Source organism: Pristiophorus japonicus, chromosome 16 (genome assembly GCF_044704955.1).
Source record: "Pristiophorus japonicus isolate sPriJap1 chromosome 16, sPriJap1.hap1, whole genome shotgun sequence".
Lineage (NCBI taxonomy): Eukaryota > Metazoa > Chordata > Chondrichthyes > Pristiophoridae > Pristiophorus > Pristiophorus japonicus.
Window position 1 is genome coordinate 124750210 of NC_091992.1, and position 13815 is coordinate 124764024.

Genomic DNA, 13815 nt, shown 5'->3' on the forward strand with positions numbered 1-13815 from the left:
GGGCAGAGATTTCCAGATTCACAACCCTCTTGAGTGAAGAAATTCCTCCTCACCTCTGCCTTAAGAGGCCGCCCCTTTATCCTGAGACTATGTCCCCAATTCTAAACTCTCCAGCCAGAGGAAACAGCCTATCAGTACTTTCCAGGTTAGGTTGCTGTACAGAAGCATCGTCGAGAATCCGGAACCCTCGGGACCGAGGCCGTTCCAGATTCTGGGCCTTTCTGCACTTTCGATCGTCTTTCTGACGTCACGAATCTGGATACCAGGTTCGGGTATTTCTGGATTTCGGAACGTCAGAAAGGGGGGTGGAGGGCCCGCCCCAAGGAGCTGTTGGGGTCGGCCGGTCCCGTCGCGGAGGAGGTGTTCGGGCAGGGCCCCGTCACGGAGGAGGTGTTCGGGCACGGCCCCGTTGCGGAGGAGGTGTTCGGGCAGGGCCCCGGCGCGGAGGAGGTGTTCGGGCAGGGTCCCGGCGCGGAGGAGGTGTTCGGGCAGGGCCCCGTCGCGGAGGAGGTGTTCGGGCAGGGCCCCGTCGCGGAGGAGGTGTTTGGGCAGGGCCCCGTCGCGGAGGAGATGTTCGGGCAGGGCCCCGTCGCGGAGGAGGTGTTCGGGCAGGGCCCCGTCGCGGAGGTGGTGTTCGGGCAGGGCCCCGTCGCCGAGGTGGTGTTCGGGCAGGGCCCCGTCGCAGAGGTGGTGTTCGGGCAGGGCCCCGGCGCGGAGGAGGTGTTCGGGCAGGGCCCCGGCGCGGAGGAGGTGTTCGGGCAGGGCCCCAGCGCGGAGGAGGTGTTCGGGCAGGGCCCCGGCGCGGAGGAGGTGTTCAGGCAGCTGGCAAGGAGGCCCCGAGGTAAGGGCTGTGAGCGGGGCGAGGCGAGTGGCGGCGAGGCCCGAAGTCAGCGGGTCCGGATTCTGGATCATTTTACGGATTCCAGACGACCCTGCCACCAATCGGTCTGGATTCCGAAACTCCAGATTCTCGACGATGCTCCTGTATAATAATTGAGCGCAAGAACCGTAGCTATTTCTTCTCCTCTAACCCAAAGATGCTAAGATAAAGTGCAGTAGCTCACCACTTCAATCGAGATTTTGCTCATCGGGAGAGCTCATTACAAGATGGGGCTTCTCACCTTTCTGCCCAATTCATCCCTTTAAAGGACTTACCTGATCTTGATCAGCAATTTGTCATATACCTTGAAGTGCTCCTTCATACCTTGTGTCATGTTTGTTTAATACAATTGACCGGTTAATATAAATGTTTTTCTTATCTGGCAGGTCTTTACAATAAGGAGCTTTGTCTCGGAAATGTCTTTATGATACGTATTTGTGAATTTTGAACAATTTTTGACAGCTACCGTCTTTTGATTGTTGCACTTAATTCATCTAGTGCCATAATATTCACTTCACTGGATTCGGTTGAAATCCCCACATCTGTTTCAGTGCTAAAGCTCCCTCCAAGAAACTTGGTTTCCTATTTCATGCCAAGTGTTTTTGTTTCAGCAATTTTTAACTCTCTTCCACTGTAGGATGCAAGAAAAAGTAATGCTCCTCTCACCTCCAGGTTTTCTCTCTCCGTCACTATTTTTTTTTAATTAATTGCTCTTTGGAACATTCTCTCCTCATCCCAACTAAGCTGCAAAATTTACAGTTTTCCAAGACTTCAAAACTTTGGAACTCCTTACCTACCTCAGTCTTCCCTTCCTCTTACATTCCATCGCCTTTTAAAGACCAAGCTTGGAATTGCCTATCCCTGATTTGTCTCTTTCTCTCAGTGCCATCAGTGGGCAGCACCCTCACCTCTGAGTCAGAAGGCTGTGGGTTCAAGTCCCACTCCAGAGACTTCAGCACAAAAATCCAGGCTGACACTCTAATGCAGAGCTGAGGGAGTGCTGCACTGTTGGAGGTGCCGTCTTTCAGATGAGACGTTAAACCGAGGCCCTGTTAGGTGGACATAAAAGATCCCACGGCACTATTTCAAAGACGAGCGTGGTAGTTATCTTGGAAAATATTTATCCCTTAATCAACATCACAAAAAAAAGATTACCTGGTCATTATCAAGGTGCTGTTTGTGGGAGCTTGCTGCACAAATTGGCTGCCGCGTTTCCTACAATTACAACAGTGACTACACTCCAAGAACACAAGAAATAGGAGCAGGAGTAGGCCATTTGACCTCTCGAGCCTGCTCCGCCATTTAATAAAATCATGGCTGATCTGATCATGGACTCAGTACAATTTCCCCGCCTGTTCCCCTTATCACCCTATCGCTCAAAAATCTGTCCATCTCCACCTTAGAGAATTCCAAAGGTTCATGACCCTCGGAGAAGAAATTTCTCCTCATCTCAGTTTTAAATGGGCGGCCACCTAGTTTTAGTTTCCCCCATGAGTGGAAATATACTCTCTGCATCCACCTTGTTGAGCACCCTCATTATCTTATATGTTTCGATAAGATCACCTCTCATTCTTCTGAACTCCAATGAGTATGGACCCAACCTGCTCAACCTTTCTTCATAAGTCAACCCCCTCGTCTCCGGAATCAACCAAGTGAACCTTCTCTGAACAGCCTCCAATGCAAAAGTATTTCATTGGCTGTAAAGCACTTTGGGACGTCCTGAGGTTGTGAAAGACGCTATATAAATGCAAGTCTTTCTTTCTCTTTTTCTTTCAACCGAGGTGGTATCCTGCACTATGGGCCTTGGCCCTTCGTTTGGACTTGCCAATTAAAACAAAACTCAATAATGCAGAATGAAGACTAATTATGATTAATCCTGAAACCCTACACCATGTCACAAAAACCTGGTACACTAGTCATTGCCTTTTGTGCAAAAAGATGAAGAATGATCGTTGTATGCTTCTGAAAATGTTGGAACTTTAAGATCACCTCTGAAGTGGGTGATAATTTATGTTGAAGTGCTTACATGTGTGCAACTTCTCTAAAGCTCAACTGTTGCTCTGCTTTTTCCTGATGAGTGATTAGTTTTACTAAGTAATGCGTAACAAGGGATTTTAAAGAGTATTTTGCGAACTTGCTCTTTCAATTGATGGCTTTATCTTCATGCATTTTGAATTGGGATTTGTTGGATGCACATGCATGCATACACTGTCTCTGACATTGACAATTCCACAGATCTCAATTCATTGTAGTTGTTTGCACTGCTCTTCAACTACGCCAAGAGAAGGACAACACTTTATTGCTTTTCTTATTGGCTGGTGCCCTTGTTTTTAATGGGCCAAAAATTGCGGTCGGATTCTTCCCACGCCGTGGAGGCCTCCAATTGAAAAATTATTTACAAAAGTACCTGGTGGTCCCGGAAGAACAGACACTTGCGCTCCGAGGCCTCGATGCGCAGCTCAGCACAAAGGCCCATGCATCCCAGGAACATAACCGCAACCTTGGGTTGTATTCTAATTGATGAGTTCCGTTTGTACGCGTTCCCATTACTATCAATGAGAATACCCCCAAAAACGCACACACAACACAATAAATAAAAAGTCACCTCACATATTGAAAATTAATTGAAATTGAAATTAAATGTTTTAGGGAAAAAAATATTTTTTTGAAAATGTTTTAATCGGGGTAAAAAATAAACTTACCGTAATGGGCAGTGTTTTTAATATAAAAATTAGCGATGAAATGTAATTTTTCTATCTTTTAAAACTCTTACGCTGGTAAAAGCAGGCCTTACACCTGGTTTTAAGGACATTCGCTGGGTAAGAATTGGGCAAATAGCCCAAATCTCTGCCTACGGAGGCCCTTTACTTTCGTATGCATTGGATCTGTCAAAAGACATTGACAGTCGCAAGTGCTGGATTTCGGCACATGTGAACCTGGAACTTGCCGGGTCTCTCGGAGAGGCCACCATTTACGGCCCAATGTTTCACCCCCTTTATTTATATTATAATAGCTTTTCGTATCACTTAATTTTAAAAGTAATTTCACAAAGGAGACAAAATATCTGGTATTTTCTTAAGGGCTGGGAAATTCAATACAATTTAAGAATAAGTTTAAACAATTAAAATTACAACAGCAACTTGCATTTATATCGCACCTTTAATGCACTAAAATATCTTCAGCCACCCCTCCCCCCCCCCAGCAAAGTAATCGGACAAAAATTGGCAGCGTGCCAAAGAAAGAGATACTAGGGCAGGTAACCAAAAGCTTGATCAAAAGAAAGAGGCTTGCAGTCAATGTTACCGCCATTTTTATTTTGTGGATGTGGGACCCCTTTAGCGGGCTGTGGCCCAATTCAAATTTCCAGGCACGCGCGGTTTTTCCATTTAAAAGCCGCTGAGCGTCCTGCGCGAGTCCTCCAGACCGCCGCGCGGACGCGCAGCTTAACGGGAACATTGCTTACATTTATATAGCGCCTTTGACAACCTCTGGACGTCCCAAAGCGCTTTGCAACCAATCAGCTGCTTTTGAAGTGCAGTCCCTGTTGTAATGCAGGCAAGAGAAGGTGGTTTCAAAAGGCGTTTTAAAGGAGGAGGGCGGGGTCGAGAGGCAATATGGAGCTTTCGGGCTCAGACGGCTGAATTGAAGTTCGGGTTTACATCTTGGAACAGAATAACTTGTTTTTCTTATTGAATTCAGTAAACAGTCGCTTGGGTTATGACGCATTGGACTTGTCATTACAGGGCACTTGCAGATATGTACAATGAAGAATTTTGAGCCCTGCGCATTGACCCTCAGTCCTTGGTGCAGATGATATATACAGAATTCAAATGTATTTTTTTTTTTACAAATCACTTTTGAAACCGACCAATTTCTGTGCGGCTGCCCATCGGCAAAGAGGATGGGACAATCTGGGCTGCAGACGAGTATCAGTTCTACCCAGCATCGGCTGGCATCCAGAGCTACTTTGTCTGACCGTACAGTAAAGGGTCCCTCTGCTGGTGTAACCATGCAACTGCAAATGGGAGTATTTACTTACCGGGAGGTATCTTGCAGACTGAACAAGAAGAAAATAAGCAATACTTGTTTTTCAGGGTTAGTTGGGTTTTCTCTGAGGCCAGGAGTTGACCCACAGCCCTCTTGAGTGGGAGTTTGTTGCTCTGCTGCTCTAGCTAGCGTGCCACCCCATTTGATTTATATTGGATTCCCCTTCATGCACCCAGAATTAAAATTCATATTCGCCTCAGTTAAAAGATTCATGAGTTCATAATTTGTTTTTTTAATAACGAGTTTGAAAAATGTACACTTTGTCAAGTACTCACTGTACCAAGGCAGGAAATTGATATCCTGGTTTTTTATCATTTAATTTTTTACATTAAATGTGTTCTGACTGAACATGATTTATTTAACAAGAAATTGTAATTAAGGTTGTTTCTACTCTGATGTATTTTTTAAAATCTATGTCTGAACTGGTTTCACGTTGAATTATTATGTTGAAATACATAGAAATTGCAACATGAAAACAGGTCATTCAGCCCAACCAGTCCATGTTGATTTTAGCCTCCACATAAGCAGATTTTAGAACAGCTTGGGGAGAAGGTTGTTTTATTGTCATAAAAATTTTAAGTATGTTATCCACCCCCACTTGTAATGAGGTAAGATTGAATTTGATCTATACAGTATTTTAGATTTCTTTCTTTTATTGCCATAACTTCCCAATAGTTTCAGTAGTTGTATCAAATTTCTTGGCTGTGTTGGGCAGTTATGCATAATTACCAGAAATTCATTATAAGGCGCACAGTAATTAACATTACACACCCATTTTGCAGATCCTTTGGGTTTGTTGTGCAGTGAAAGTTTCAAACAGTAATTAACGTAGAACTCTTTCCTGCTTCTACCCTTAATAATGCACTGGTGAACCTAATTAACCTAATCCATTTTACAATAAAACAATTTCAGCTCCATTTTAATTACTCGCGCACTATCCTACCCATAGCCTCATTGCTGTGACTTGAGTCAGTTAGAACCTTGTAGCAGATGTGAGAACTTGCATATACACCAATAAAAGTATGCAAATATAGATTCATCTTTATAGAAGTATTCTGATTATTGCCAGGATATAATTTGCGTTGAGCTTAAAATTTGGAGGATGTTGCTGGTGAAATTAGTTTTCAAAGAGCTTGTATCCTCAATCACCCCCAGCAACCCCTTCCCCTTCCCACAGCACCTTCCCGTGCAAGCACAGGAGATGCAACACCTGCCCCTTCACCTCCTCTCTTCCCAATGTCCTGGGCCATAAACACTCCTTCCAGGCGAAACAGCGATTTACTTGCATTATTTTTAATTTAGTATACTGTATTCGCTGCTCACGAAGTGGTCTCCTCTACATTGGGGAGACCAAACGCAGATTGGGTGAGCACTTTGCAGACCACCTCCGTTCAGTCCATAAGTGTGACCCCGAGCTTGCGGTCGCCTGTCACTTTAATTCTCCGCTCCACTCCCACTCTGATCTCTCCGTCCTTGGTGCCTTACACTGTTTCAGTGAAGCTCAACGTAAGCTCGAGGAACAGCACCTCATCTTTCTATTTGGCACTTTACAGCCTTCTGGACTCAACATCGAGTTCAACAATTTCAGACCATAACTTCTGCCCCAATTTGTTCTGTATTTTTTCCTCTTTCCCACGGCAGCTGTTGATGACTCTGCCATCTCCATTTACACCCTATCTAGACTCATCTTTTGTTTCTTAACATGTCCCATTACCATCTCCTTTTGCCTTGCACCATCATTCCTTTTGTCTCTTAATCTCTTCTGCCTTCCATCCTATCACAGACTTTCCCTTTTGTTCTTCCCTTCCCTCCCTGACCCAACCCCGCTCCTGCAGTTGCTAAAAAACCCGTTACATCTCTAACCTGGGTCATCGGCCTGAAACATCTCTCTCCACAGATGCTGCCTGACCTGCTGAGTATATCCAGCATTTCCAGTTTTTATTTCGGAGCTTTATGTTACATAAGTCATCTTTCCGTGAAGCTATTAGTCCAACCAGCTCCACTGATATGTAAAATCTGAAGTATTAATCTCATAGAAAAGCATGCATTTATAAAGTTATCATTCTTGTACTAGCCAAGACATGTCTTCAGACGATGTATGTAGGTTTTTATAATCAGATTTTGTCATGGTAGTTTCAGTTTGATTCCAGGATGTCCTAAATATATTTATTAGAAAGAAGGATGTGCATTTATATAGCACCTTTCACAACCTCAGGACCCCCCCCCCCCAAAGCACTTTACAGCCAGTGAAGTAGTTTTGGAGTGTAGTCATTGTTGTAATATAGAAAACGCAGCAGCCAATTTGCGCACAGCAAGCTCCCACAAACATTTGTTTGTGATATTGATTGAGAGGTAAATAATTCAATGTAAATACGTTTCTGCAGCAGAATATTTTCAGGTTATTTTTTTATAGTAATAATGGATTGTGATTTAGTTTTGTTCTTATGGTATTTCTATATCTTGCCTAAGCTGACTCTTTGGCACACCCCTCCACCACTGCCTCTGTGTTGTCAAACTGCTTGCCTGGCATCCTGTCTTGGATAGCTGAAATTTGCTCCAGCTAAACATTGAGAAAATGGAAGCCATAGTATTCGGCCTCTGCCACTGACTGGAGAGAATAGAATCATAGAATAGTCATCATCATAAGCAGTCCCTTGAACCGAGGATGACTTGCTTCCATGTCAAAAAGTTCACAGGTGTTTCAATGAAGGACCTAATATTCCAGGTCCGAACTAAATCTTGAAGGGTGGAAGATGCCTGGGCGTGGATTTTTTTAACATGTGGTGACCGTTGCACCCCAGCCACCACACGGGCTTGACAGAGCTAGGTCTTGGTCCAGTAGCAAGGATTAACGAAGACAACTGGAGACCTGCTCTGCTGCACGGACCTAGTGCGCGCACATATCGCAGTGTGGGCTGGGCCCGTGCTGCCCCTGGGCCCTCGCCTGTTCTCGACCCCGAACTCCCGCCTCTCCTGAGCCCCGATCACGTCCCTCTACAGTCTCTCGCCGCTCCTTCGCCCCGATCTCGCCGCTCCTGCTGTACCTGCTCACGCTCCAATCACTGACCTGGACCTTGGTGACGTCCCTTTTCACTGCCGTTGCTCTCCTGCTCCAGCACGTGCCGCTCCCTGGAGTGGTATGCCTCCACGCTGCTCCTTCTGCTGTCCGGCCTGCTCCGATGGAATAGAATAGTACAACACCGAAAGAGACCGTTTGGCCCATCGAGTCTGCACCGGCTCTTTCAAAGAGCAATCCGGTTAGTCCCACATCCCCACTTTTTTCCCCATATCCCTGCAATCTTCTCCTTCAAGAACTTATCCAATTCCCTTTTGAAGGCTACGATTGAATCTCTATCCACCGCTCTATCAGGCAGTGCTTTCCAAATCCTAACCACTCGAGTAGTTCTGTACAGGGAGGGAGAGAAATTCATGAAAGCTACAATCTATTTCACCTCCAAATCTCAAAGCCTGAATTACCATCTAACTTCAAATACATTAGATTGCTTGTTTCCAAATTTCAACATTCTTAATACATGCTCAGCACATCATGAATTGAACAGGATACGGTTTTTTTCTAACAAGTTATCTTAAAAGTAGTCTGAATGTTTCCATCAATTTATCAAAGTAATGCGTTATCTTGACATAGCTCAGACAGTGTAGGATATTTGATAGGTCTATCACGAATCGAGAAGCTATGTAACTGTCTCTTTCTCTTTCCTAAAATTGAAGATGGTATACTCAAGCAGTGTTTTTACAGTTTCTTAAAAAAGAATCTCTCTGATCTAGTCTCGTGCTCTCCAGCAAACCATGATGGTATTGTCAGGTAGGGTAGGGTAGGTGTTGGGTAGGGGACAGATCTGGGTTAAAACCAAATTCTGCAAAGCCTAATTATTTATTTTTGTGTCCCAAAACTGCTGCACTAGAATAAAGGTTGATTCCTGAGATGAAGGGGTTGTCTTATGAAGAAAGGTTGAGCAGGTTGGACCTATACTCATTGGAGTTTAGAAGAATGAGAGGTGACCTTATTGAAATGTATAAGATTGTGAGGAGGCTTGACAGGGTAGATGCAGAGAAGATGTTTCCCCTCATGGAGGAATCTAGAACGAGGGGGCATAGTTTCAGAATAAGGGGTCGCCCATTTAAAACGGAAATGAGGAGGAATTTCTTCTCTCAGATGGTCGTGACTCTTTGGAATTCTCTACCCCAGAGAGCAGTGGAGGCTGGGTCATTAAAAATCTGTCCATCTCCAGCTTAAATATATTCAAACGATAAGGGAGTCAATGGTTATGGGGAGCGGGCGGGGAAGTGGAGTTGAGACCAAGATCAAATCAGTCATGATCTTATTTAATGGTGGAGCAGGCTCAAGAGGCCAAATGGCCTACTCCTGCTCCTATTTCTTATGTTCTTATGTAAAAGTAGCAAATGTCAGCAAGAGGGTTTACCCCATAGTACTTTATCCACCAGATCCTACCTCGGAGATCCAGACAAGCTGATTCTCCGTAAGCTGCTTGATGCTCTTTTATTTTATTCAAGTACGTCCTAGCTTGTTAAGGTCTTCAAATAGTTAAAAAGAAAAATACCTCTTTCACCTCCACCCCATCCTGACATCTTCCAAATAAAAATTAAGGCATTGGCCATGTGTGAGCAGTCACATGAATAAGTTAAAGACATTTCGCTTGATGCACTTTAAGTGATTTTTGTCAGACGGCAAGTTACTTTTAAAAAGCAAACTGACATTGCATTCATCCAGATCAACAAATATTTCCATCTTTAATAACTGTAAAGTTGAATGTAGTTTTAAATGTCATCTTTGTGTCAACATTGTATGAATCAGACAGTTAGTTTCATTCACCAACATATTTCTGTGGTGAACCCTCCCTTTTCATGGAGATTTTAATTCTCCTGATCCTGTGGGACTGAAAAAGTAATGTGAAAATAAATGTCCTATATTAATGGTGCACCTTTCGGCATTATCCGTCTTTCAGATGAGGCGTTAAACCGAGGCCCAGTCTGCCCTGGACGTAAAAGATCCCATGGCACTATTTCAAAGAAGAGCAGGGGAGTTATCCCCGGTGTCCTGGCCAATATATTTCCCTCAATCAGCACAACAAAAAAATTATTATCTGGCCATTATTACATTGCTGTTTGTGGGAACTGGCTTTGCGTAAGTTGGCTGCCATGTTTCCCACATTACAACAGTGACTACTGTTAGATCTCTTAATTTCCAATGAAATACGAACTCCGGTTGTAGTTTTAATGTAATTTTATTCTGGCAGCAGAAACAAGCTTCTGGCTTTAAGCCAGGCCTTTGTCCTTCTGAGACCACATGGCCAAAATGGCTGTACTTATACCTGGTTCAATTTACAGAAAAGAACTCGCCTTCTTTGACCTTATTGGCTCAATTGAAAGTCTTTTAACCTTTAATTGGCTCGCTACCTAAGGTCCTAAAATGTCAAGTTGATTGATGACTTAATGCAACATGCTGAGTTGCATGGAGCAGCTTTGACTTGGGCGTCTGTGAATTTTCACAGCCTGATTGAATGCAGCCTGTTTGAATTTTCTATCAATCTCCCCTTTGATTCTTTCACAAACTGAATCATAAAACATCAGGTATCACTGGTTAAACATTCTACAAAATAATTTCAGACATGTTAATAGAGTTTCCTTCTAAAATTTGTTGATGTGTTTCGCTACATGTCCGGACTAGTAGCTTCCACACAAATTTACACCAACCCGAGTTCCATCGTGGCCACAATGGAAGTCTGGTTTTAGTAGGTTAATTAACCTTATTCCAATTTAATCCAAATCAATATCTTAATTCAACCAGTAAACAACCTTTCCTTAAGCACAACATACCCCTGTGCCACGCACAGACGGTCTGCTGGGACCTGCAAGGTGTCTCACCTGCGGGACAGCAGCTACAGCCGCCTGGTCGCAACAACATTTAATCAACATAAACAAACAATATAAAAGTAAAATAATTACAATGAACAGAATTAAACCTTCCACCAATGAAGTTCCTATTGAACCTAGCTATTCAGTGGCTCCGCTCCACAAAGTGAATGATGGGGGTTGCTTAAGTTTTTCTACCTCCTTTTGGATATGCTCCGCTAAGTGGGTAATTTCTTTGGAGCTATCTGGGATATGTGTGCAACACTCAGTTCCGAGTAGGGCGCAAGTACCTCCCTTTTCAGCCAGGATGTAATCAAGGGCCAGTCTATTCTGTAGGGCTACTGTGCGGATTGATTTTAATATGCGCACATACCCAACAACTAGAAATGTTACCTTGTTTGGCATAAATGTATGACATATATAAAAAGGTATTTACATGTAATTCCCTTGCTACCCTACTATTTCCCTTTGGTGCAGAGGGTCGGCTAGTAAGAAGTAGGCAAATGCCTAGAATGCCTACACTCAGTAATACAGTAAATTTATACATTTTGGCAAAAAGTAATTGTCCTTATTAGATTTCAGCTTCAGTTACGGGTGCTCGTTTAACGTGTGAAGCATGGATCCAGGCTTTCTTTCCTTGGACTTTAACAGCTGCCTGGGTGGTCAATAACACTTGATAAGGTCCCTCCCAAAGGTTCTTTATGCAACTTTTTCACACAAACCCAGACTCCCGGGATGATGTCGTGTCCTCTTTCGGGTGGATTACCCCAAGCTGCCGATACCTGTCGGGAAACAGAACGAATAGCATTGGTTAAGTTCTGACAGAATGATAACAAAGTGTCACTCATTAAGTGAACATCAGCTTTCCGTAAATCGATAGTTCCTGGCAGCGACATGGGTCTTCCTGTTATAATTTCAAATGGGCTTAGACCTGTAGTTCTGTTCGGGGTTGCCCTAATGCTACATAGCACTATTGGTAGTGCCTGGGGCCATGGTGTTCCTTCTTGGTGATATTTGGCAAGCTGTTGTTTCAGAGTTCGATTCAGTCGCTCTACTTGTCCTGATGATTGTGGATGATAAGGACAGTGTAAATCCCATGTAATGTTCAGTAACCTACAGACTTCTTGGCAGACAGCACCTGTGAAGTGTGTTCCCTGATCTGAGTCAGTGGTACTCGGGACTCCCCATCGGGGAATGTAATCCTTACACAAGACCTTTGCAGTGTGATTGGCTGTGGCTCTTTTAGTTGGGACAGCTTCTACCCATCTCGAGAATCTGTTGACCATGACAAGAATGTTAGTGTATCCTTGGCATGAAGGAAGAGATATATAATCAACCTGCAGATGCTGGAATGGTCCGACAGGGGCAGGGGGCCTCAGTTGGGGCATTACCGTGATGGGTCCAGAATTATTTTTCTGGCAGACCACACAACGGTCTGCTACCAGCTGGGCATGTTTTTTAAATCCCCGACCCCACCAGCTTTTCTGGAACTGTGCCGTCATCTGTTGTGAGGCCAAGTGTCCCCACGAGTGGATCTGCTGGGCTAAAAAAAAGGCATAAGCGCTTGTGGCGCGACTGGCTTGTCGGTAACTCTTTGTCTCCAGACACCATCTTCACATAGCTTAATTCCTGCCTCAATCCATGTCCATTTTTCCTCTCTGGAACACTCGCCTTGCATTGTTTGAAGGTCTCGTGTCAGAGTCCTGAGTGCTTTCAATCTGCACATCTGTGTTGGTTCTTCTGGGGGAACACCCTGTGAGGCGGCATCTTTAGCTGCCTGGTCGGCTAGGGCATTTCCCTGTGCTTCTGTGGTATTTTCCTTGGTATGGGCCTTACACTTCAGGATGGACACTTCCTGAGGTAATTGTATGGCCTCCAGTAAGTCTCGGACTTCGTTTCCATTTTGGATAGGTGTACCAGCAGCAGTGAGGAATCCTCTTTTCCACCATAACAGACCAAAGTCGTGAGTGACTCCAAAAGCATAACACGAATCTGTGTAGACATTAGCTGTCTGTCCTTCTGCTATTCGACATGCTTCTAACAGGGCCTGTAACTCGGCCTGTTGTGCTGACGTTCCTGAGGGTAAACATCCTTGTGCCACTACCTCATATAAGGTTGTAACTGCCCATCCTGCTTTTCTGGTACCATTGTCAACAAAGGAGGAACCATCTGTAAACAGGATGAGATCTGGGTTGTGCAGAGGCTCCTCTGCTGCTAAGGCTGCTTCTTCTGTTTCTTTTAAAATCTCCACGCAGTCATGCTCTTCACATTCTCCCCCCTCTTGCTCCCTCGATTCTGACATCGGGAGCATAGTTGCAGGATTAACCGGGCTGGCCCGGACGATATGGAGATTAGGAGCTTCCAAAACTGCTGTCCAGCGGGTCCATCTAGCTGCCGTCACCTGAGACATTCTATTCATAGACAGCAAAACATGTACGGTGTGGGGACACTTGACAATCAGCTTTTGGTCGAGGACTAGACCCGCAGTGATCATTACCGCTCGACATGTAGCTTCCATGGCCCTTAGGCAACTTCCCCATCCGAGGGCTACCGCATCCAGTTTTGCCGAATAATAGTCAATAGGTCTTTGCCGATCCCCATGTTCTTGTGTCAGTATAGCTGTCATATATCCTTCTTTCTCATGGACAAACAGGGTAAATGGCTTACCACTGTCGGGGATTCCCAGAGCCGGTGCCGAACACAAAGCCTTTTTCAAACTCAGGAAGGCCTCTTGCTGTTCTTTAGTGAGGGTGATGGCTTCTTTCGAGGCACGTTTCCCCTTTAAAATATCATTCAATGGCTGAGCAAGCTGTGTGAAGGAGTCAATCCAATTTCTGTTAAAGTTACACAATCCCAAAAAAGCCCTTAGTTCCTGAATAGTGGTGGGTTTTTTAGCAGCCCGAATGGCTGCAGTTCTATCCTGGGTAAGTTCTCTCTTTCCTTGTGAAATCTTTTGTCCCAGGTATACAACCTCTTCTTGGGATATTTGTGCTTTG

General features: G+C 44.5%; 1 protein-coding gene across 2 annotated transcripts in view; it reads left to right on the forward strand.

Moving 5' to 3' along the window:
• rptor (regulatory associated protein of MTOR, complex 1) overlaps positions 1-13815 on the forward strand; it is a 505194-nt gene that overhangs the window by 442463 nt on the left and 48916 nt on the right. The window lies entirely within an intron of this gene.